This window comes from Aedes aegypti, chromosome 1 (genome assembly GCF_002204515.2).
Source record: "Aedes aegypti strain LVP_AGWG chromosome 1, AaegL5.0 Primary Assembly, whole genome shotgun sequence".
Lineage (NCBI taxonomy): Eukaryota > Metazoa > Arthropoda > Insecta > Diptera > Culicidae > Aedes > Aedes aegypti.
In genome coordinates this window covers 44,612,725-44,634,860 of record NC_035107.1, presented here as the reverse complement: position 1 = coordinate 44,634,860, position 22,136 = coordinate 44,612,725, and the positions used below count along the sequence as shown (strand labels likewise).

Below are 22,136 nucleotides of genomic sequence, written 5' to 3'. Positions count from 1 at the left end.
CGACTTTTCTTCCATCAAAATAAAACAGCATTTTTTCTAGTTATCTTGTATGAAATATTTACCGGTTCAAAAATGAATCGGTAAAATGAACCGGTGTAATAAGTTACACATTACATTTGTAGGATTAATTTTCTATCAAATGTTAACTTCACGGAATGTTTTCTGAAATAAAAATAAAATTTTCAACCGGTTCAAAAGTTAATCGGTAGAATGAAACGGTTCAAAAAGTAACACATTTGAGTTTACGAATTAACTGCTACCAAATTATAGCAGCGGTTATCTCCTGAAATAAAAAAATGGATTTTACCGGTTCGAAAGTGAACCGGTAAATTGAACCGGTTCATCAAAAAACAAGATTAAACATAACGTTCCACCTCCCGTTGGAATTAAATTTTTATCTATAACAGTTCACTTTTGGGCGCTGGAGGGTTAAAGTATCACCAGAGCCGTAGCGTGGCTTCATGGCGCCCTTGGCGAACCGTTATTTGAGCGCCCCTACTCACTGTTTTTTTTTGCTTTATACATGTTGATTTGAAACATTTCAGGAACATGAATTTTAAAGTCTTCAGTGACTAATGATCCATCGAAATTCTCAAAAAGTGTCATGCTCAAGTATTAACTAAGATTTAGACATTACTGGTAAGACGCCTCGAAGAAGCATGCAAAATATTTCAAATCTGTTTTAGAGGTGAACTGTATGATAGCCCTAAGGGAAGATGTTTAAGTAAATTGTTGTTAAGATACATTCGCAGAAACTACTCGATTTGATGGCCAAAACCATTAATAAAATTTCAGTGATATGTATATTCTTAGATGAACGGAAGTGGAAATCGATAAACTATTTATTTTAATTCATTTCTAGGTTTCTTTTACATTTGTCCAATGTTTCAAAATAAATTTTAAGTTGATCTCTTCAATGCAATTTAATGGCTACGATTTTTTGACTTAAAAATTGCGGCGCAATTTCAGAATATCGTTTAAATAGTTTTTTAGCAGATCCTTCAATAATCAAAAATTTTTTATGTGAATCATATAATAATTTAAAGAATGTTGGTCACAGTAGCTCAAATATTTTGTATGGAGAAACAATAGGAAGTTTTTTTCTGCTAGGATATACCCAAAGAGATCATAAGAAAATTTCTAAGGAAATTTTGCCTATATATCCAAGGAAGCATGGAATTGAACAGAGAATCTTGTCACTAATCAATCAAACCTGTCTTAGATCGTTAAAAAGAGTTCTACGCGGGTTTATGAGTAATTCTTTCGAGCGAGCAATAACATTCGTTTAGCTTGAGCTTAATTGGCCGTCCGTTATTGCTACTCCAGTATCGCCAGATCAGCTGCACTTACACAAGGAACCAACCGAATGACTGCTTGGGACTAACAGACACCCTCAGTGTATAAGTGCTGGTGATCTTCTATTTTTGGGCAACAATGGCGCCTGCCACGTCAGAATGCAGACCAATGAGCAGTGGTGGAAAGAATCATGCTGCTTACGCAAAATGATCCAATATCAGGCAGGATCCACGTTCACACGCTCACGAACCAACAGCGACCGATTTGGTCACAGATTCTTGCATCGGAGAACCAGAACAAAACAAATGTTAAAAGATCATGATTGCTGGATGAGCAGAGTCTGCTCACAGCCGTTCTTTTATCCGTTCATAGCCATTTTTGTAAATAATTGGGTAGATTATGGTTATAATAGATAGATTACAAACAAATGTACGACAGTATTGAGAAAATCGACCGATTAATGGTATTATTGTAGAAATATTACAGAGAATCGGATGCGTGTGTGCATGGCAAAATAAAATGCTGCGATGCCCTCTACAATACCTATATGTGTCCGGGCGATCGTGAGCAAAGAAAGCAAAAACGCAATCGCACAAAAGGAATCACCGTTGCGGTAGCATTTTTCTGTAGTGCATGAACAGACTCTGTCCACCGTTTTGAACATATCTCGCAAAACTCGTGATCACGCCCTAACCGAGTGTGTAGCTCATTGTTTCTAAGCAAATGAGTGAGCGAAGATATAAACTATCACCACTTTTTAATCGTAGCATTGTTGAATAACTTGTAAATCCATTCGTTTGCTCAGTAACAATAAGCTACACACTTGGTTACCAATGGCTTTCAGGGCAAGATCACATATTATGCGAGATATCATGTTTATGTCGAAGATTTATTTAAAATTGTGACTTAAGAGGCACTTTTACAAAATATTTATAAAGATTTTACCAAGTCCAGCACGCCTTTTAGCGCCCCCTGAAGGCTGGCGCCCTTGGCGGGTGCCAACCTGGCCAACCGCACGCTACGGCACTGAGTATCACTGCAAAACATCTAATGCGAATCATAACCCAACAACACCAATCATCGGCCGCAACTCCAACGATATGTGGGTCTTATCGCTCTGTCAGAACCAATTCAGAAGCAAACGCTCGGATCGACACAAAAAATGTATCAATCCAGCACTTCGCAGAGACATTCCAAGGCCTTAACGAGGCCTTACGACGATCGTCCGATAACAGTCGTCAAACTGTCGTCGTTATCTCCTGACGTCTGTCTTTTGCGACCCGAAATGCTGCGGCCTCCCAAGGCAGACCATAACGAGCCTCCTCGAAATCGTTTTCCACTGATATCATATGTGCCACCGAAGAAATAATCGTGAAATCGGTGCATCTCGTTACCTCGGTCTTCATCCAGGAAGACGCGAATGGCCAATTAAAAGACAATACTCAAAATCGCACAAATATTCGATAACGATTCTCACACACACACAACGCACAGGAGAAACAAAGAGAAAGACTCACGTCAGTCAAACATCGCATCGCGTCGATCATAAGTGACGAGCAGAGTGATATGAGGGCCGGACCAAACAGCAGCGAGGTGACCCGATTTTCAATCAGTCCGGAAATGTCCGAGCGGGCTGCTCGGGTTTTTCGTTCGTTCGTCCGATCGATCATTTCAGCACACCAAACACGGCGAGCCTTCGGAAGAAATTCAAGTCGCGTGCCTTCGGGCGGTGCCTTGGCGTGATCAGCTGATCGATCTAATGATCTGCTTTCCATCGTCGAGGAGATTCCTCCACGATCACGCAGCTGATGATGATCGCACGTCGTACACGTCGGTGAGAGGCGGGCGAATGGTAGCACAGACCCCGGAGGCAACGGCAGATGATGATGATAAATTGATCAATCTGCGCTCGGAGCTTCTATTCGGGCAGAGCGTGGACGCAATGGGATGGAAGACGGATTGGTTGTCAAACAAATTCTACAACGGTGCAGCAGAAGAATGGGGGAGGTCGTCCAAGTTATTAGGCTAGCTGCTACCGTCTTTGGTCCTAGGCTCATCGCATGTTGATCGATACGAGAAGGAGGTCTGGAATTGCCTAACACATTTTTAAGACGCCCAAGATGCGGTGCAGCGTAGCGTGAAAAGTCGATCGTTGCCTTGCCGTGGTTCGCTTGGTTGCTTCGGATATGTGAAGGTGTGTCTCGGAAAGATCATCCAATCTCCGAACGCGCGGTTCAGGTTGCCATGTAGCTATGCCAAGTATTAGATTGCGTTCCAATCCATCTAGGCACGAGAACAATGTAGGTGGGTTGTAGGTATGTGGTGTTTTTGATTGGATTCGATTGGAAATGATGTCATATGGGTTTGAAGTGAATTATGCTGGCTTTGATGGGATCGATGGATTGAAGATTAGTTGAGATTGGTAATCGATATTCTGTATCTGGGGCCTTCCTTTGCCGAGTGGTTAGAGTCAGTGGCTTCAAAATAAAGCCATACTGAAGATGTCTGGGTTCGATTGCGGATCGTTCAAGGATCTTTTCGTAATGGAAATTGACTTCCCTGCGCATAGAGTATCATCGTACCTGTCACACGATATAGGAAGTGCTGAGAAGCTTAGAAGCAGGCTCTGTTAGTGCCAATGCCAAGAAGAGGAATAATCAATCGCAGGTGATCTTCCCGATCCGAAACGACCTACATTTTGTTTCTGCATACTTGGGGCAAGGTGACCCCACGTCGTTTCCCAGGATCCTATCAGGAGTACCTTAAGGGGTTCCATCAGAGTTCTACTGAGGATTTCCTCAGGGATTCCTCCAGAGATTATATCAGGAGTTCCTCAAAAAATTCTATCAGGATTTCGTCTAGGGATATCATAAGGAGTACCTCTAGGGATTCTATCAGTAGTTTCATTAGGAATCTTATCAGGAAATCCTTCAGGGATTTCATCAGGAGTTCCTATAGCAATTACATCAGGAGTTCCTCTAAAGATTCCATCAGAAGTTTCTTCAAAGATTTCCCCTGGAATTCCTCCAGAGATTACATCAGGAGTTCCACAAGGAAATGCATAAGGATTTCTATTAAGGTTTTCATAAGGAGTTCTTCCAAAGATTCCGTGTCGATTCCTTTAGGAATCTTATCAGGAACCCAACAAACATTTTTGATGAACAAGAGCTGAACAAAGCTTATTAGTTTAATAAACTTCAGTTCGATTCCTAATATTTTTTGAGAATTCTTCAGAAATTTCAATAGGAGGTCCTATGGGGATTCCATCAGGAGTTCCTTTAGAGATTACATCAGAAGTTTCTTCAGAAATTCCACCTGGAACTCCTTCAGGAATTACATCAGGAGTTCTTCTGGAGAATATATCAGGAATTCTTTTCGGGGATTTCATCATGAAGTCCTCCAGGAATTTCATTAGCAGTTCCTATATAAAGGAAAAATTCCCACCCGAAATTCTATCAAAAGTTTTTCCACGGAATTTCTTCAAGGAAATTCATCCTCAAGGGATTCCGTCAGGAGTTCCTCCAGGGATTTCAATAGCAGTTCCTCCAGGGATAATATCAGAAATTCTTCTAGGATTACATCAGGAGTTTCTCCAGAGATTCCATCAGGAGTTTCTTCAGAATGATGCCTGGAATTCCTACTTCCTTTCAGAAGTTCTTCTAAGGATTACATCAAAAGTTCAGGAATTCCATCAAACTGATTTCGTATCTTTAACCCATTAATGCCCGAATTATTTTTCGCAAATGTCTACCGAATTTCCATTGGAATTTCCCCAGGATCCTAATAAAAAAAAATACAGAATTCCAAAAGAACTCTCATAATTTCCACAGAATTCATAAAGGTTTCGCACGAAAATCCCAGAGGTATATTTATTGTTTGCCACATAAGTCTCACAGCATTCCTTTCAAACTCTCAGTGAATCCTCACAGAATTGCCAGAGGTTTTCCTCAGGATGTTCACATGAATCCCAGGATTCCCGTGAGATTTTCAAAATATTTTCAATTTATTTGCTTACTATTTCCGCAGTATCTCCACAACATTTGCATAGTATGTATTTGATTTTCACATAACTTCCACACTACTGCCACTGAAAGCCTAATATTCTCACAGGAACCCGAGCATTTCCATTTATTCATCCACACTGGAATGTAAAAATCAACATTAGAAAGATAGGATTCATACTGTTATCCCAAGATTCGCACTGGAATCATAGGAATCACTCTGAAAATTATAAATCCCCTCTGGTAACTCAGTATCCAGAGGACCCATATTGGAATCCATAAATCTACATTGGAATCCTAGGATCCACACCTAGAATCTCAGGATTCAGCCTGTAAACCAATCATCCAAGTTTCAATTCAAGAATCCACACTGAAATCGCAAGATCCATATTTAAAATCCCAGATCCACTCTGGCATCCCAAAGTCCTAACTAAAATCTCAAGATCCTCACTGAAATCTAAGGTTTAGCGTTAGCGTTACGGTATACTTCGTAGACATTTAAAGCATAAGCATTGATGACCGTACAATTCGTAGTTGCTACTCCGTGCTTGACCGGAATAATCAAAATTGTACAGGGAATCAACAGATGTAGTTTGGGATTTCTGTAATATCGATAACGGCGCCGGCCACGTATTTACGGTCACCGGGGAAGGGAAGGAATGATAGAGTGACGTCCATTGCTACTAGAGACCGAGATCACCTCTGCATCTCCATGGTTTTCACAGGAAGGAGTTTTGTTAGTGGGAGGGATCAAAAGCTACATACTCAGGATCCACCTTGGTAAGTGATGCGATTCATGTAGCCTCAAATTAAAAAAAATATCTATTTTAATGTCAGACTATTCAAAGAACACGCATAATTTAGCGCATTTGATCGATTCTTGAGATATTTTTTCTCTGAATCGATAAAACAAAACTGTCAGACGCAGAAAAAACAGCTTCTTGCTTTGTCAAGGCCTACTGCAGCACCCTCAGTTACGGTATACTTCGCAGATTGGATACTAGCTATAGTCATGTTTCTTTTTGATAATCTCATCCAGACTGCTTTCAGAAACGAGGTTGGGGAATAAACCTTGATTCAGTCATGAACAAGACAACCAAAAACATGAATATCGCTATTCCCGGCCACGTCCATCTTTGTCGTAACTTGGAATAGAGGGAGGAGCGAGAGGCCACCGACTCAGCGACACCCTCATAAATGCTACGGAGCTGAAGGTTGGGAGGGGTAAAAGGTCATAGGATTCGCCTGAAAAGCTAGCGATCAACCCAAGGCATTATAGTTTAAGTGTTTTTAAGTTTAATCTTTTCAATGCCGGCAGTCAGAAGATCGATTTTTATTCATTTTTATTCTTAATAGTGTTTTGCAAAACTTTTAACTACAACCCAGTCAACGATAAAATGATTTATGTAAGGTTATCCGCTCATTAACAAATAAAGAGCGAAACCAATTCCTCCAGGGTCAACATAACAATGTATAGCAAAACGTGGAACAAAAACAAAATGTTTTAAACAAGACCGAGGTAGAGGTTTCTGTTTGCTATTTTCAAAGCAAGAAGTATGTAATTCGCGCCATGGCATCGAAAAAATAGGAAAAAAAACCTTATTCTAACTAACAAGCAAAGAGATATCCTAAACAAATTTGGAAAAAAAAAATCAATTTGTTTCGTGTAATGCTCCTACCGTACAGTGTCGTGTGGAACGGACGCGCTGATTGCAAAAAGGGTATACACAATGACGGATTTCACGCCAACTCGACACGCGATTGGCAGCACCCCTTCAGAATGCAATGAAACTTTCTGGATGTCAAAAGTATGTGAAACTAAGATACTTTGCATATTTTGTTTTTTCAAAATCGATCTAGACTAACATTTGGAAAGGGTCAAAGTGTTTTTTACTTTTTTTTATAAACCCGTATAAAAAAGTGTTGTATGGGGAACTATCGTGAAATTTCCTGACGTTTTAGAAAAAAATTGAAAAAATAAGAAACATTTTCTACACTGAAAAATAAATTGATTCAAAACTTTTAAGTCAATTAAAAAAAACGGCCGGATTCAGATTTTGATCATTCTCAAGCAAAAAGTTTCGTAATTAAATTTACTAAAAGTCGTCCATACATTGCAAATTGGGAATATTTTAGAGAAATTTTTTTTTCTAACATCGACAGTCCAAAATGATTTTTTTTATTTTATTTTTATTTCGCTTTAAATAGTCTAGTATGATCATATTTTCAAGTGATAAATGAGTTTTAATCACAAAATAGATCAAACCGCTTATGAGAAAATCAACTCCGTCTAACAATCCGATGGGTTTTTTTTTTATGGTTGGAAAGATATCACAATAATATTTAATTTCTTATTTGGTCAAAGCCAATCTTAACAAGTGTCTGGAAAGGGTCAATATTATGCTTATGAAAAAAGTCGTGGTTGTTTTTATTTGTATTATTGCTATGTATCCTAAAACGTAGTATCTGCACATGAATATTTACATTATTTTTAGGCTTTACTGAATAAATTGAATATTTTTGGTTCATCCTCTGAATTGGTATACCGTTTGGCTGCAATTTGTGTATCACTAATAGGCATAAAACAATGATATTTTTGGGTACCAGGGGCAGTTTTAACCTTATCAAAAAATTCCACCAATTCCTCTGACATTTTAACATATTGTTCATTAGATATATAACAGAAATTTAATTTGGTGATACATGAATCAGTTAGTTTCACTGCCCAGTCGAATAGTTCTCGCGGAGTTGCGATTGTGTTTCCATAGTGTTTTGCAAGACATGCTCTTTTTGCCATTCGCTTGAGAGTGCCACCAATAGCGTCACAGGGGCCTTTGCCGTGGGATGTGGCAAAAAAGTGCCACTCTGCTTCCAATCCATGTATTTTCTTGAAATTACATAGGCCGACAATTTTTTTTTTAATTTTTATAATGAGCTGCAGCTCCATCTGACTTAAAAATAATTTTTGATTTGTTTAACAAAATTTAACAATTTTGAAATAAATAGCTGAACTGCTATTGTGTCATGGGACTGATATTATAATAAAACTAACATTTTCCAATTTATTATCTTTTTATGGTAAATCTAGAATTGGTTTATCGTTGCTTAGGAATTATTTCAGTGATATCCTTGAGCAGCGTTGTAATTTTCAGAAAAGTCGCTAATTACCAGTTTTTAACCTTGTTTTAAGGAGTCTTATTTGTTTCGTAAAAAAGCAGACTTATTTGCAAATAAAATCATGAGTTATGAGCTTATCAACTTGTTTTAGGTAGATAACAATGCAAACATATTCATTATTTCTTATTCATCTGGCGTTTAACGCAGGTACGTTTAGTAAGTTTTTTTTTTCACAAAACTTTTTCTAGAAGAGAATTTAATGGGGTATTGATAAGGTTGTAACTTTTCAATGTTTGCAATACTGTTGTGATACCTTTCAAACCATGAAAATCCGTCGGATTGTTAGACGGAGTTGATTTTCTCATAGGCAGAGGCGAAGTCCATTGATTGCCTGCATTTAAAAAACATAATCACTGTATAATTCCGTTTTTTAACTATTCTCAATAAAAAATACAATCTATTTTCTGATTCAAACTCATTTATCACTTTAAAACACAATCATATTTGACGGTTTCAAACAAAATCTTTGAAAAAATAAATTTCAGTTTGGGACTTGAAAAATTTGAAGTTAGAAAAAAAAAATTTCCCTAAAATATGCCCAATTTGCAATGTATGGACGACTTTTAGTATATTTAATTACGAAACTTTTTGCTTAAGGATGATCAAAATTTGAAATGGCCGTTTTTTTAAATCGACTTTAAAGTTTTGAATAATATTTTTTGCAGTGCAGAAAATGTGCTTTTATTTTTTCTAAAACTTCAGAAAATTTCACGACAGTCCCCCATACAACACTTTTTTGTAGGTCTAATCGTTTTCAAGTTATACGCGTTTATAAACAAAGTAAAAAAAAACTTTGACCCTTTCCTAATGTTAGTCTAGATCGATTTTGAAAAAACAAAGTATGTAAAGTATCTTAGTTTCACATAGTCTTCACACCCAGACAGTTTCATTGAATTTTGAAGAGATACTGCCAATCCCTTTGTCGAGTTGGCGTGAAATCCGTCAATACAAAAAAAAATCATCCGAAAGAGAATAATCGGAACAACCCCACCAAACCTTCTTATCCGATTCCGGGCAATGTCTGCTTCCAGCACGCTTTTATGTGAGACGTAAGACCATTCCAGAAACGGTTTTGGAATTTCCTAGAACATTTACCAACTTGCACTCCAACGAAATCACACACTTTGATGACAAAACTGCACCATAAACTTAAAAGATTCCATCAAAATCCCAAGAAACGTCAACATTTTAAGATAACTAGCACCGCACTTTTTTCTCAGCACCCAGTGGCAATCATCCGAGTACCTTCTTGATACAAATGTCAGTGCACAGTGGTCCAGGAATCAGTTTTACGCGGAAAGATGCATTTTGAGCTTTAGAATGAAACATTAGACAAAAACGGTCTTCTACAAAGTTGTTTGTATTAGTTAAGCCCTTTGTTTGTTGTTATTGAAAATTAGGGTGGACCACATTTTCATAGAAATTGTGTAACTAACTTTCTTATTTGTAGAAATTATATTATACATGCTTCAGCAAAGTTGTAGACCATTTAATTTCAAGCAACTTTGCTTAAAAAAGTTTTTTTGTATCTCTTAAATTGACCGATTTAGAGCTTTTTTCCTACGGTGACATAGGGTGGTCCGAACAAAACTGGTTTTCTGGCTCTAGAGTTTTCAATTCAAATTTCTCATCAAAGTAGTCTATGAAACACTTTCAGAGCTTTAAAAAATGCGTAATTTGGTGAGTGAGGAAACTCGCTATCTCCTTCCGTTTAGGAGTTATTGTTGTTTTTCTCTCAAAAACATGCCTACTTTGATTGTGAATATCTCTGATTGGGGCAAACATAAAAAATATCTTTTGACGGCATTCAAAAGACAAAATAAAATTGTATATTATATCAAAAAATTACAGATGTGTTATTTTTGTAACTCTAATAAAATGCCTTGAAAAACAAAGGATTTTAAGTAGAAAAACTTTAATAACTTTTGAACCAAAATAGATATCATCAATATTTTTGCATGAAAATGTGTGTTTTGTTAAGTTCTAAAAGTCGTTCATAGACGACTTTGACGAGAAATCTAAAATAAGAAACATAGGGCTCTAAAACTATTTTGAAGATTTTCATAGTATGTATTTCTTTATTATTTTGCATTTTGAGCATGAAAATGAAATTTTAGACAAAAATGGTCTTCTACAAAATTGTTTCTTAAAATGTAAGCTTACATACTGTGTCATTTGAAACTAGGGTGGTCCACAATATCACACATATCATATAATCAACTTTTTTATTTGCAAAAATACTGGTATATGCTCTTAGGCAAAGCGGTAGAACTTGAAATTTTGATCAACTTTGCCAAAAAAAGTTTTTCTGTAGCTCAAAGTTTGACCAATCTAGAGCATTTTTTCCTAATCATCGCAGGGTGGTCCAACAAAAAAAAGTTTTTCAACTCTAGTTTTTTTAATATTATTATCTCGTCAAAGTCGTCTATGAACGACTTTAAGAACTTAACAAAACACACATTTTCATGCAAAAATATTGATGATATCTATTTTGGTTCAAAAGTTATTAAAGTTTTTCTACTTAAAATTCTTTGTTTTTCAAGACGTTTTATTAGAGTTACAAAAATAACACATCTGTAATTTTTTGATATAATGTACAATTATATTTTGTCTTTTGAACGCCGTCAAAAGATATTTTTTATATTTGCCCCAATCAGAGATATTCACAATCAAAGTAGGCATGTTTTTGAGAGAAAAACAACAATAACTCCTAAACGGAAGGAGATAGCGAGTTTCTTCACTCACCAAATTACGCATTTTTCAAAGCTCTGAAAGTGTTTCATAGATTACTTTGATGAGAAATTTGAATTGAAAACTCTAGAGCCAGAAAACCAGTTTTGTTCGGACCACCCTATGTCACCGTAGGAAAAAAGCTCTAAATCGGTCAATTTAAGAGATAAAAAAAAACTTTTTTTGGCAAAGTTGCTTGAAATTGAATGGTCTACAACTTTGCTGAAGCATGTATAATATAATTTCTACAAATAAGAAAGTTAGTTACACAATTTCTATGAAAATGTGGTCCACCCTAATTTTCAATAAAACCAAACAAAGGGCTTAACTAATACAAACAACTTTGTAGAAGACCGTTTTTGTCTAATGTTTTATTCTAAAGCTCAAAATGCATCTTTCCGCGTAAAACTGATTCCTGGACCATAGTGCAGTGATTTAAATCAACAATAGTAGTAATTTTCCATCTGCACTGCACTGAGCACTTCAAATGGGATTTAAAGAAAATAAAAGAAACTTTATTTGTTATAGAAGTGCCGAAGAAAATCAATATTTTCGAGACGAATTCACAGCAGCACACATCCGTCCATTTTTGTGCACCTCCTCACTGAACACACTGAAATCCCAATATTAACACTGACACACTACAATCCAGACTACAGTCCCTGGATCCACACTGAAATACAACAAACCACACTGGAAATATCAATAGAAATCTAGGATGCACAACGCAGCACCACAATCTATACTAGAATCCCCGGATCACCACTGAAACCCTAAGATCCAGCCTGAAACATCAGGATCCACTTTATAATCCTAGGATCCACACTGGATTCCCAGAATCCATACAGAATTCTCAGGATCTATACTGAAATCCCAGGATCCACACAGAAATCCAAAGATTTTCAATGGAATCTCAGCATTCAGACTAAAATTCCAGAATCGACATTGGATGCCCAGGATCCATTCTGAAATATCCGGATCCACACTGGAATACCAGCGTCCGCACGGGAATCTAAGGATCCATACTGGAAACCTAGTATCCTTGTCGAAATCCACTGAAGTTCTGCGATTCACACTACAATCCCAAGATCCACATCGAAATCCTACAGTCTATGCTAGAATCCCTTGATCTATACAGGATCCACACTGAAAATCAAGGCTCCACACTTACATACCAAATCAACACCGGAATCCCACAATCAACACTGAAGTCCCAAGATCCGTACTTCAATCCAAGGATTTACACTGTTATCAGAAGATCCACATTGTCCCGGCTGGATTCTTAGTTTCCACACTGTAGTCCAGGGATCCATACTGAAATTCCAACATCAACGCTTTAATTCTAAGATTTACATACTTTTACCAAAGGAGCCACATTGAAACACCAGAATCCAGGCTGGAATCTCAGTATGCACACTGCAGTCCTATGATCTTTTCAACAATCCCAGGATTCACACTGGAATAGCAGAATCCACACTGGCATCTCAAGAATTACAATGAAATTCAGAGATCCACAATACAATCCCAAGATCTTCACTGAAAATATCTACGATCCATTATACAATCCCAGGATCCACAATGCAATCAAATGACCCACACTGAAATACTAGGATTCACACTGAAATACCAAGATCCACACTAGAATCGGAGCATCCACATTTAAATCATAAGCCTGAAACATAAATTTTGTGGACCACATTTTAATTTTAGGATCCACAAAGAAATCGTACGTTCTATACTACAATCCCAACATCCACACTGAAATACCAGGATCCACACTGGCTTCCAGGATCCATTATATAACCTTTCAGGAATATCTGATTTGAACACCACGCTTATTTTACAATAGACGAGCGTGGCGAGGAAGCCGACAAGAGCAACCAGTTCTATACTCTTTGACACTTGAAGTGCTCTGACCTGTCCAAATATAACCAGTTGGCTACAATGCTGGCTAGAGTCAGTTAAGACCAAATCAATCGTAGGAAGGTTTCTAGACAAGGAATAACAAGTAGAGCTATCAGGGTATTGAATTGAGAAACATCCTGAAGAGCACTCATCAAATAAAATTCTGCCGTCGGAATTGCTTTGCGAATTATTCCACGAGCGGTGTTTGGCATTGAAGTCATTAATGACAATTTTTTTCTTTGACTTATTGCAAGTCAATTTTCGCAAGTCAGTTTGAAGAAAAAACTTGCTTTCCCGGTGCATTGAAAATACAAATAAAAGCTATAAAAAGTATATTTACCAAACTGTATTTCAATAGAAGCACCCAAAATTTCAAAAACTTTGGTTTCTAGTGACGAAAAAAGTTGATGTTTTATACGCTTATGAATGATGATTGCAATTCCCCCACGTGCCCCATCAAGTCAATCATTCTTATAAACAAAAAAAAAGTTTGGATCTCTTTTGAGTTTGGATCCAGGTTTCAAATAATTTTCAGTGATAACTGCGTTATGTATGTTAGTGGCTGTTAGAAAATTAAACAGCTTGTCCTCTTTACCGTTCGAAGAACGAGCATTCCAATTTAAAATATTTAATTTATTATTTGGATGCATTAGAAAAACGTAATCCAATAACAATTTGATTAGAAAATTTCACGTCAACTTAGACTGCTTCAGTCATTGTAGTGGTTTTGAACATTGCATAATTCAATCGATTCAATTGTTTAGTTAAAAATCATAATCAGAGGGAGACAGTTACTAGAAGTTTGTGCATTTTCAGTTGGGATTTCCTTTGATGAAGAGACGGAATACAAGTTTCCTGCGGCGGCATAAGCATGGGTGTTTCCATTTGATTTGATAAAATTATAACGGTTATCCGTAGGAAGAAGATTAGCTTGTAAATGAGCATGATTCAATTTATCTGATGGGTATGGTCATTGAGCAAGCGGTTGTTAACTGAAAAATGAAAATTGTTGAGGATTTTGCATGGGGAAAACGTTGTCATCCATCTGTCTGGTACGAGCCTCAACGATTCGTTTACGCGATGGGCAATCCCAATAGTTAGACTCATGGTTGCCCCCGCAATTTGCGCATACAAACTTTTTGGTGTCTTCCTTCACAGGACAGACGTCCTTAGCGCAGACCTCCGCAAATCATGCGGCAATGTTTTGTACCATGACCCCACTCTTGGCCCCACCGACGGCACTGAGTGGGGTTCTGGAAATTTTCTCCAGGTTTCTGGAAATGTTCCTATGCCACACGGACATCGAACATAAGTCTTGCTTCTTCTAAAGCTTTCATTTTATTTAGAACGCTTTTGTTAAAGTGAACTGAATAATATTCATGAGAAAGCTCTTTCCGACGAATGCCAAATTGGGTTCTTTTTTTTATGATTATTACTTAGACTGTGGAAAATCCAAGAAAACCATTTACTCCATTTTTGATCTCTTCAGGTGACTTCTAGTCACTTGAGAGACCTTTCAAGACGACCTTGAACAAACGTTCAATTTTGTCGTAATAAGAAAAAAAAATGTGCTTCTTTTTTTCAAGATGTTATAGAGTAAGTACGCGATCTTTAAGAATTTCCGGCAAAACACGGCAGCATCTATTCTTTGCGATTTGGAAGGAAACCTTGATTCCCCTAATGGAGTTCAAGATCTGCCTGAATCCTCCAAATTCGTAACCACTGACCACGATAGGTGGAAATCTTTGTTTCCTCACTTTAATCAAAGAGGGCTAAAGGATTTGATTTGATGTTCGTAAAATTTGTCCAAAGCCGCGAAATGATGGCTCGTTTCAATTTAATTATCAACATTAACCATTTCACCTTTGGGACAAAAAATGCTCTCAGCAGCATGTATAAAGCTCGTCCCAATTTTAAATCGCTTGATCGACCTCCCACTGCAGGTGATCTTCCCGATTCGACATGACCTATATTTTTTTCTGCATAACTTGTTCCACTCTTCATCACCGGTCATCATTAAATCGTGACACCTCGTCGTTTCCCTGGGACCCATCAAAATCGAATTCACACACGTTTTTTACGACTCGCCCCGTTCGAAGTCGTTAAATATTCAATCAAAGCTTTAATAACTCATGCCCAGCCGATCCTAAAATAGCCCGAAGAAAATTGTGACCCCCTTGCGGGTAAACCTTCTCGACTGGGTCCCAAATCGTTTTTGTCGTGCGGGAATTTTTCCTCCAGCAGTGCTTCTTTGGTGCGTTTGGATTCGTTACAGGTGAATTCCAAGAACGCTTTGATGAGGCATGACAAGCTAGTTCCCAACTCTGGACTCGGGAACATAACTGCGTCGTCTTCTTCTCTGTCCCTCCATTCCAGAAAAGACACGACGAGTACCTTTGTCCCAACCAATTAGGGAAGACATCGTTCACGATTATGTTAATTAGAGCTCCCTGGATGAATGGACGCTTCTGCTCGTCAGTCAAGTTGGCTCCCTTATGATGAAGATCAAAAGTCATTGACCCATGAAGATGGCAGAGACTGGTTTTGAATTTCCCATCGTATGCTCGTGGTGTCTTCATATGAAAGCGATTAAATGACACACGTGCCATTTCGGAAGCAAATGCCAACCGATTCTTGCGTTCAACAGCTGGTTCAGGAGAGAGAGAAAAAAAAAAAGATCCTCATTGGCTGCACTTTCCGGTCTTGGCACTTGGCGCAATTTCGTCTAGTTTTACTGTTTGGTTTTTTGCTCTAGAGTTCGAAGCAAGGGCCTCACTGCAGCAGCAGGTGCTCCTCGGAAAGCGGAGGTATTGCAGAAGACCAAACAAGTTGGTAGATCGGGCGTCGGCTGGTAACCTTCAACTAGTTTTCTACCGCATATGAGCGAGGAGCAATTGCCAAATGTTTATCGCCACCGGTGCAAAGCCAACCGACACCACGCTGCTGTGTAACAATCTGAACGAGCAACCACCTGAAACAGGTGAGAGAGCGAACGACAACGATAGCGCAAAAAGTGTAGTGCCCATCAAGAACGTAGCCAGGATTGTCATCAGGGAGGCTAGGGGGCTAGAGTTTTGCGACCTCGAAGGTATTATTTGACCATTTTTTTTAACAAAATGACAATCTACGACACCTTACACATCCTTTTTTGTGTTGAATTAATGAAGCGTAAAACTTTAAAACACGTAAATTCTCCTTATCATATTGTCGTGGATAAAGCGGAGTTATAATGCGACCTAATCCAATTTTATGTCGAGGTAATGGATCCAGTTTTATATTTTGGTTGGATTGAAAATAGTCTGAGGTTTTGATTACATACTTGATTCTAAATTCCGGACAGTTTCAAATTCCGGAAACTGTACTTTGTATGTGAAATTTTCTGTACAAAATGTTACAATATTTGCCGCTCAAATGCTCCACTTTCAAGCCTTGTTATAAAAAGCCTTTTTCAAAATATATAAAAAAATATTTTAAATTAACAACTACCGAAAAGCTAAACATTACATATAATTTGCAATTGGATTAGATGGACAAATTGATGTGAAGATTTGCGAAAAAGTTACACGTCTTCTCAGTGAAAATCGAACTCACGACTCCCCGATCTCTAGTTGGGGCGCGTTACCACTACGCCATGAGAGGACTCATGAACGCAGAAGTTAACCTGAATTCGATTTCAGCTCAATAATCACGTAGTCCTTTTTCGCAAAGTGCACCTCTTTCGGAAGAATTAGATGCCCATCCAAACACAATGCTTTCTATATATATCCAATGCCTAGCCCGAGAGCGCATTGTTTTTTAGGTATAGGAATAGCACACAACACTAGCCTGCAACTGCGCTGGCTGAGGTAGATATTGTGTGGGCTTCCAATGGGTCGCGACGTTCTCAAACGACCGGTTACGGAACATGAGTCCGTTGCTCGATAAATACTTGTTTTTAATAATGAATCGTGGTTTACGGCTAACCAGCCGAGTGGAAGCGCAGTTGCTGGCTAGTGTAGTGTGCTATTCCTATACCTAAAAAACAATGCGCTCTCGGGCTAGGCATTGGATATATATAGAAAGCGTTGTGTTTGGATGGGCATCTAATTCTTCCGAAAGAGGTGCACTTTGCGAAAAAGGACCACGTGATTATTGAGCTGAAATCGAATTCAGGTTAACTTCTACGTTCATGAGTCCTCTCATGGCGTAGTGGTTACCGCGCCCCAACTAAAGATCGGGGAGTCGTGAGTTCGATTCTCACTGAGAAGACGTGTAACTTTTTCGCAAATCTTCACATCAATTTGTCCATCTAATCCAATTGCAAATTATATGTAATGTTTAACTTTTCGGTAGTTGTTAAACTTCCACTCGGCTGGTTAGCCGTAAACCACAATTCATTATTAAAAACAAGTATTTTAAATTATTTATGATGAAGAATCAAAATCTTCACCCACTATTCGAAAGTTAAATGGTTTGAAAGCTAGATATCGCTGAGAATGATTTATTTTATATTATTTTTGATGAGACTTCACAGGGTGCTTAAGTTTCCTTAAAATAAATCAAAATAGTAGTAAAAAATTTCTCTTCTGATTCATTTTTGTAGATAGATTCAAGACTCTTCTAGGAAAAACTAATCCTCATTCTGTGGAGTTCGGAATCGAAGTGAGCAAATGGGAGCCCCACGAAGAACTTGACATTTCACTCTGATGTTACTATGGACCTTTGCACGAGTTCACTAATTTGACGTTTGAGCGGTGCCGTGTTATTTATGTGACCATAGCAACCAGTGAATTTGGCACCGCTCAAACGTCAAATTAGTGAACTCGTGCATCGGTTCATAGGAGTGAGTCGTCGAAGTTGTTGCATGCCTACTAGATTGTTTGATGTGCGATTCAATGCTACATTATTCTTATAGGCTTTTGATTGTCGCCCATCAAGCCAAGATCCATAACAATGTTTATTCAGTGCCACACACATTCAAACAGAGGAATTTTTCTTGAAACACTAGCAAATACTTTATGAATGTTTTTTTTTTCAGGAAACATATATTTTCGATTCCGTGTGAAGTGTCAAGATGTGAAGCTAATATCTCGCCTAGCATGATACGAGTCATACGTTATGAATAAAACCGTGTCGAGAGTGACTGTGTTTCTCCTAGAATAATTACCGCCTAAACTAATCTCAGCCTAAGTTAACAGTACCACTGGCCACTTCATGCAGATATGTGGATAGCGTGGATGGTTATTCTAACAATATCAACGAAAGCAATAGTATATTTTTCAAGTAGGTATCTTCTAAAAAATAGATTAGAATTCATAAAGGCAACAATCCAGTCAAAGTTTTACTCGTAAGAAAGGAAGGAAAAATATCTAACTGAGTATCAGCAAGTGCAGTGACAGCTCCATCCCATATTAATCTAGAACTGAAAAAGCCAATTAATTGCATGTAATAAAAATACAAATATGAATTTCGGCTCCGTAAAGCGTTACACGCATTTGAGGCCCAAATAAACGAATTAGTAAAAAAAATAAAAAAAAGTGCAATGACAAAAACTATGAAAACAAAACGGCTTAAAAGAGCAGACTTCGATTACAAGAGGAAAAATCCTGTGATTAAAAATTAAGCATCTAACCCAAATAATCAACATATCTGTATGTCTTAAGAGAACCGCTTGTGACTACAGGAAAGCGAAATTGTATATGAATATGCTAGTTAATTTGACACAAATAACTATAAGAAGTGTGTTACCCGAAAAAAACTGCCCTAAGAAGAAATTACTTTAATCCGGGGTAATATTGATCAGATGTGTGAGTATTTCTTAAATATTTCATCTGAAACCGCAAATGATTCAAGTTTTATATTTTTGTAACAAGTACTGGCACCCATCGCATGATTATATACCGTATTTTGTTTTCTGATTTTTTTTTTAAATATGCTCTAACATCGATCACTGCAGATAGGCCTGATCGATTCTCAACGCGAGATATATTTCGAGCAAACATCAAACATCATTTTTCGCGAAAACCTTAATTTTCATTAGCTCATGAATATAAAAACAAGAAGATTAAAGAAGTACTTTCATCTTCAGACGCTGAAAATGGTCCATCGAAAAATGTTGATTTTATCTTTTTACGAGGAGGGTCATTCCGATAAATGTTATCCCGTTTTACAGTTGTATCTTTGATTTTTTGGTCGCACTTCGGAAACCTACACTTCTGCTTTACCTTTCAGTCGTCGCGCGGTTTGCCACCGTCATGACCACCACGCTACTATTGTGATTGAAAAGCGAGGTTTTTTCAACAGTGTTGTACAAAATACAACAGCGCGACGACTGAAGTGTTTATTGACAACCAAAATAATTGTTAGAAGACAATTTACACCTTCTTCAGCCAAAGGCTGCACAGACTGAACAATCACAAACATTAGGTAACGGACAACACAGAACACCCAGTAGCCCAGTGATGAATTTTTCGTTTGACGAAAAGTTTCCATCGACTGGAGCGGGAATCAAACCCACACTTCGTGGCACAATACGCTCATTCTTCTTTCTGGCGTTACGTCCCCATTGGGACAGAGCCTGCTTCTTAGCTTAGTGTTCTTATGAACACTTCCACAGCTATTAACTGAGAGCTTACTATGCCAATGACCATTTTTGCATGCGTATATCGTGTGGCAGGTACGAAGATACTCTATTCCCTGGGAAGTCGAGAAAAATTCCAACCCAAAAAGATCCTCGACCGTTGAGATTCGAACCCACGACCCTCAGCTTGGTCTTGCTGAATAGCTGCCCGTTTACCGCTACGGCTATCTGGGCAGCGTTTATTTATTTATTTGTTCCATCAACAGGCTAATAATAAGCCCTAATAATATTATGCCTACAAAAAACTCGTTTAAAATTTTGTTTGATCGCTTCTCTAGATAGACGATCAAAATAAGGAAATTCAGACAAACACGTTAGTAAAAAAAAAACATTTTCAAAATTTTAAGCTATTAGGCTGAGCGTACTCTTAAGTGCTCTTTTATAGAGTTCGAAAATATGTATTCTTTCATGTTAGAGCAAATATGGTAACCCTAGTTATAGCCGTTATTTGAGCTGGAAAATTGCTGAAGTAGTTGACAGAACATACTCTTTCGTATTATTAAATAAAAACAAGAATTCATTAGAAATTTTAGGACTCAATTGTATGAGCTGTCAGCGGCTCTCGTAGCTGAGTAAACTGAATGGGTTGCTCCATGGAAGGCGTCGGAGGGCGAATGAGGATGACTGCGACGGCTGGAAACTTGTTTGATGCTGGTGACGCAGAATGGCTCGACTGTCACGGTGTCTATTGCTTGTGTGTGTGCTTGTGTAAACCCAGAACACCGTGAAATTGCATTGAGTCATACAATTTTCATCATGTTGCAGAATTGCTTGAGATTTTGCTTGGGAAATTCGGACTTTTTAGTTCAAAACGCTTTTTTTCGAAATAGTTCAAAACATCTCGGACTTAAGTGTTTTAGACAGGAAGCATGTCTGATGAACATGATGGAATCATGAAAAAAAAAAAACTCATCACAGTATACAATACACAAGAATTTTCAGGGTTTCTTATACGATTTGCCTCCAAAATACAAAAGGATTTTTAACTACAAAGTACTAACAGTAATTTACTCAGAAGATACTCTTGGAATTGCTTTAAACACACTTCTGGCATCAGAAATTCATTCATAAATAGCTACATAATTTTACCAAGAATATCTTCAAGATTTCAGCTAGAGTTTTTTGAGCAATTCCTTTCAGATTTATTTAAAAAAGAAATCTTATAGTAATTAAATTAAATTTATGGATTCCGAGATAAAAATTATTCTTTTTTTTATATTGCTAGCCGTTCAGTGAATACTGTCCGAAGCTCTAAACTAGACTTTAGATAGGAAAGAGGACGTAATCCTTCTGAAGCAGTTCACCAGACGTGCACGGAAAGATGGCTTCCAAGAAGACACTGTTGCGATCTGTCTCAGAATGTTACGGTAGAATGTGGGAAAAAATTGTGTCACACTTCCACTTCACTTCACTCATACTGAGTCATACTTTCATAACTTTCAAATCCCACTATCACTTCATTTGACAAATATCATCGATATCACCAACATTATAACATTATAACGTCACTTTCATTATTACCATCACCATCATCATTATCTACATCACTTTTATTATAACCATCACAATTATAAACCAGCCACAACACAAAACTATTGCTTCATCTTAATTTCTTCAAAACACACAGACACGTTAATGCTTCCAGTGGACGATTAAGTCCTTTGAAGGAAGCACCACACTAGACAACGGACTTGAACGCAACGCCCAGTGCCACAATCGTTCTTGACGAAAAGTTTTCCGAACTAAACCGGGAATCGAACCCACACTCTTTGATTCGATGCGGCCAAATGCTTGGTAACACTAATCGCACGACCTTGGTGGCCCACAGATTAAAAAAAGATAAAACCTTTCGCTAATAAAAATATTACTGTAATAAGAAAAGACATATTAACACTCAAAATCATCTTCATCATAGCAATAGGAGGGTTGCTTTTATCACTAATATTCGCATTATCACCAAATATTATCACTCTAATAATCACCATTTTTGTAACTTACTACCATCAATCACACCAACTTCTTCCACTTTCTTCATAAGCATTTACCCAATCACTTGTTTAAAACATAATGTAATTTTTTTTTTGTTTTTAATTATGAATCGTGGTTTACGGCCAACCAGCCGAGTGGAAGTTTAACAACTACCGAAAAGCCAAACATTACATATAATTTGCAATTGGATTAGATGGACAAATAGATGTGAAGATTATTATTTGTAATAAGTTACGATGCACCAGGAAATTTAGAAATGTATAATTAACCTAGAATATTGCTAAGGCCGCCAGAACATTATGAAGTTTTGACTATTATCTACATAGTTTCATACATTATTTTATGCGAGTAATGTCTAAGTTTAGTGCTTCAAAGAATTCATTAAGCCTTAACAGACCTGTCCACAAACTTTTAAAATA

The 22,136-nt window shown here is 37.6% G+C and overlaps 1 protein-coding gene and 1 non-coding gene across 4 annotated transcripts in view; one reads left to right on the top strand and one right to left on the bottom strand.

Moving 5' to 3' along the window:
* LOC5579004 overlaps positions 1-22,136 on the bottom strand; it is a 511,737-nt gene that overhangs the window by 446,922 nt on the left and 42,679 nt on the right. The gene's annotated exons all lie outside the window — the stretch shown is intronic.
* On the top strand, positions 17,284-17,357 carry Trnaf-aaa. Its single transcript has one exon. It is a non-coding gene; the product is annotated as a tRNA-Phe (tRNA).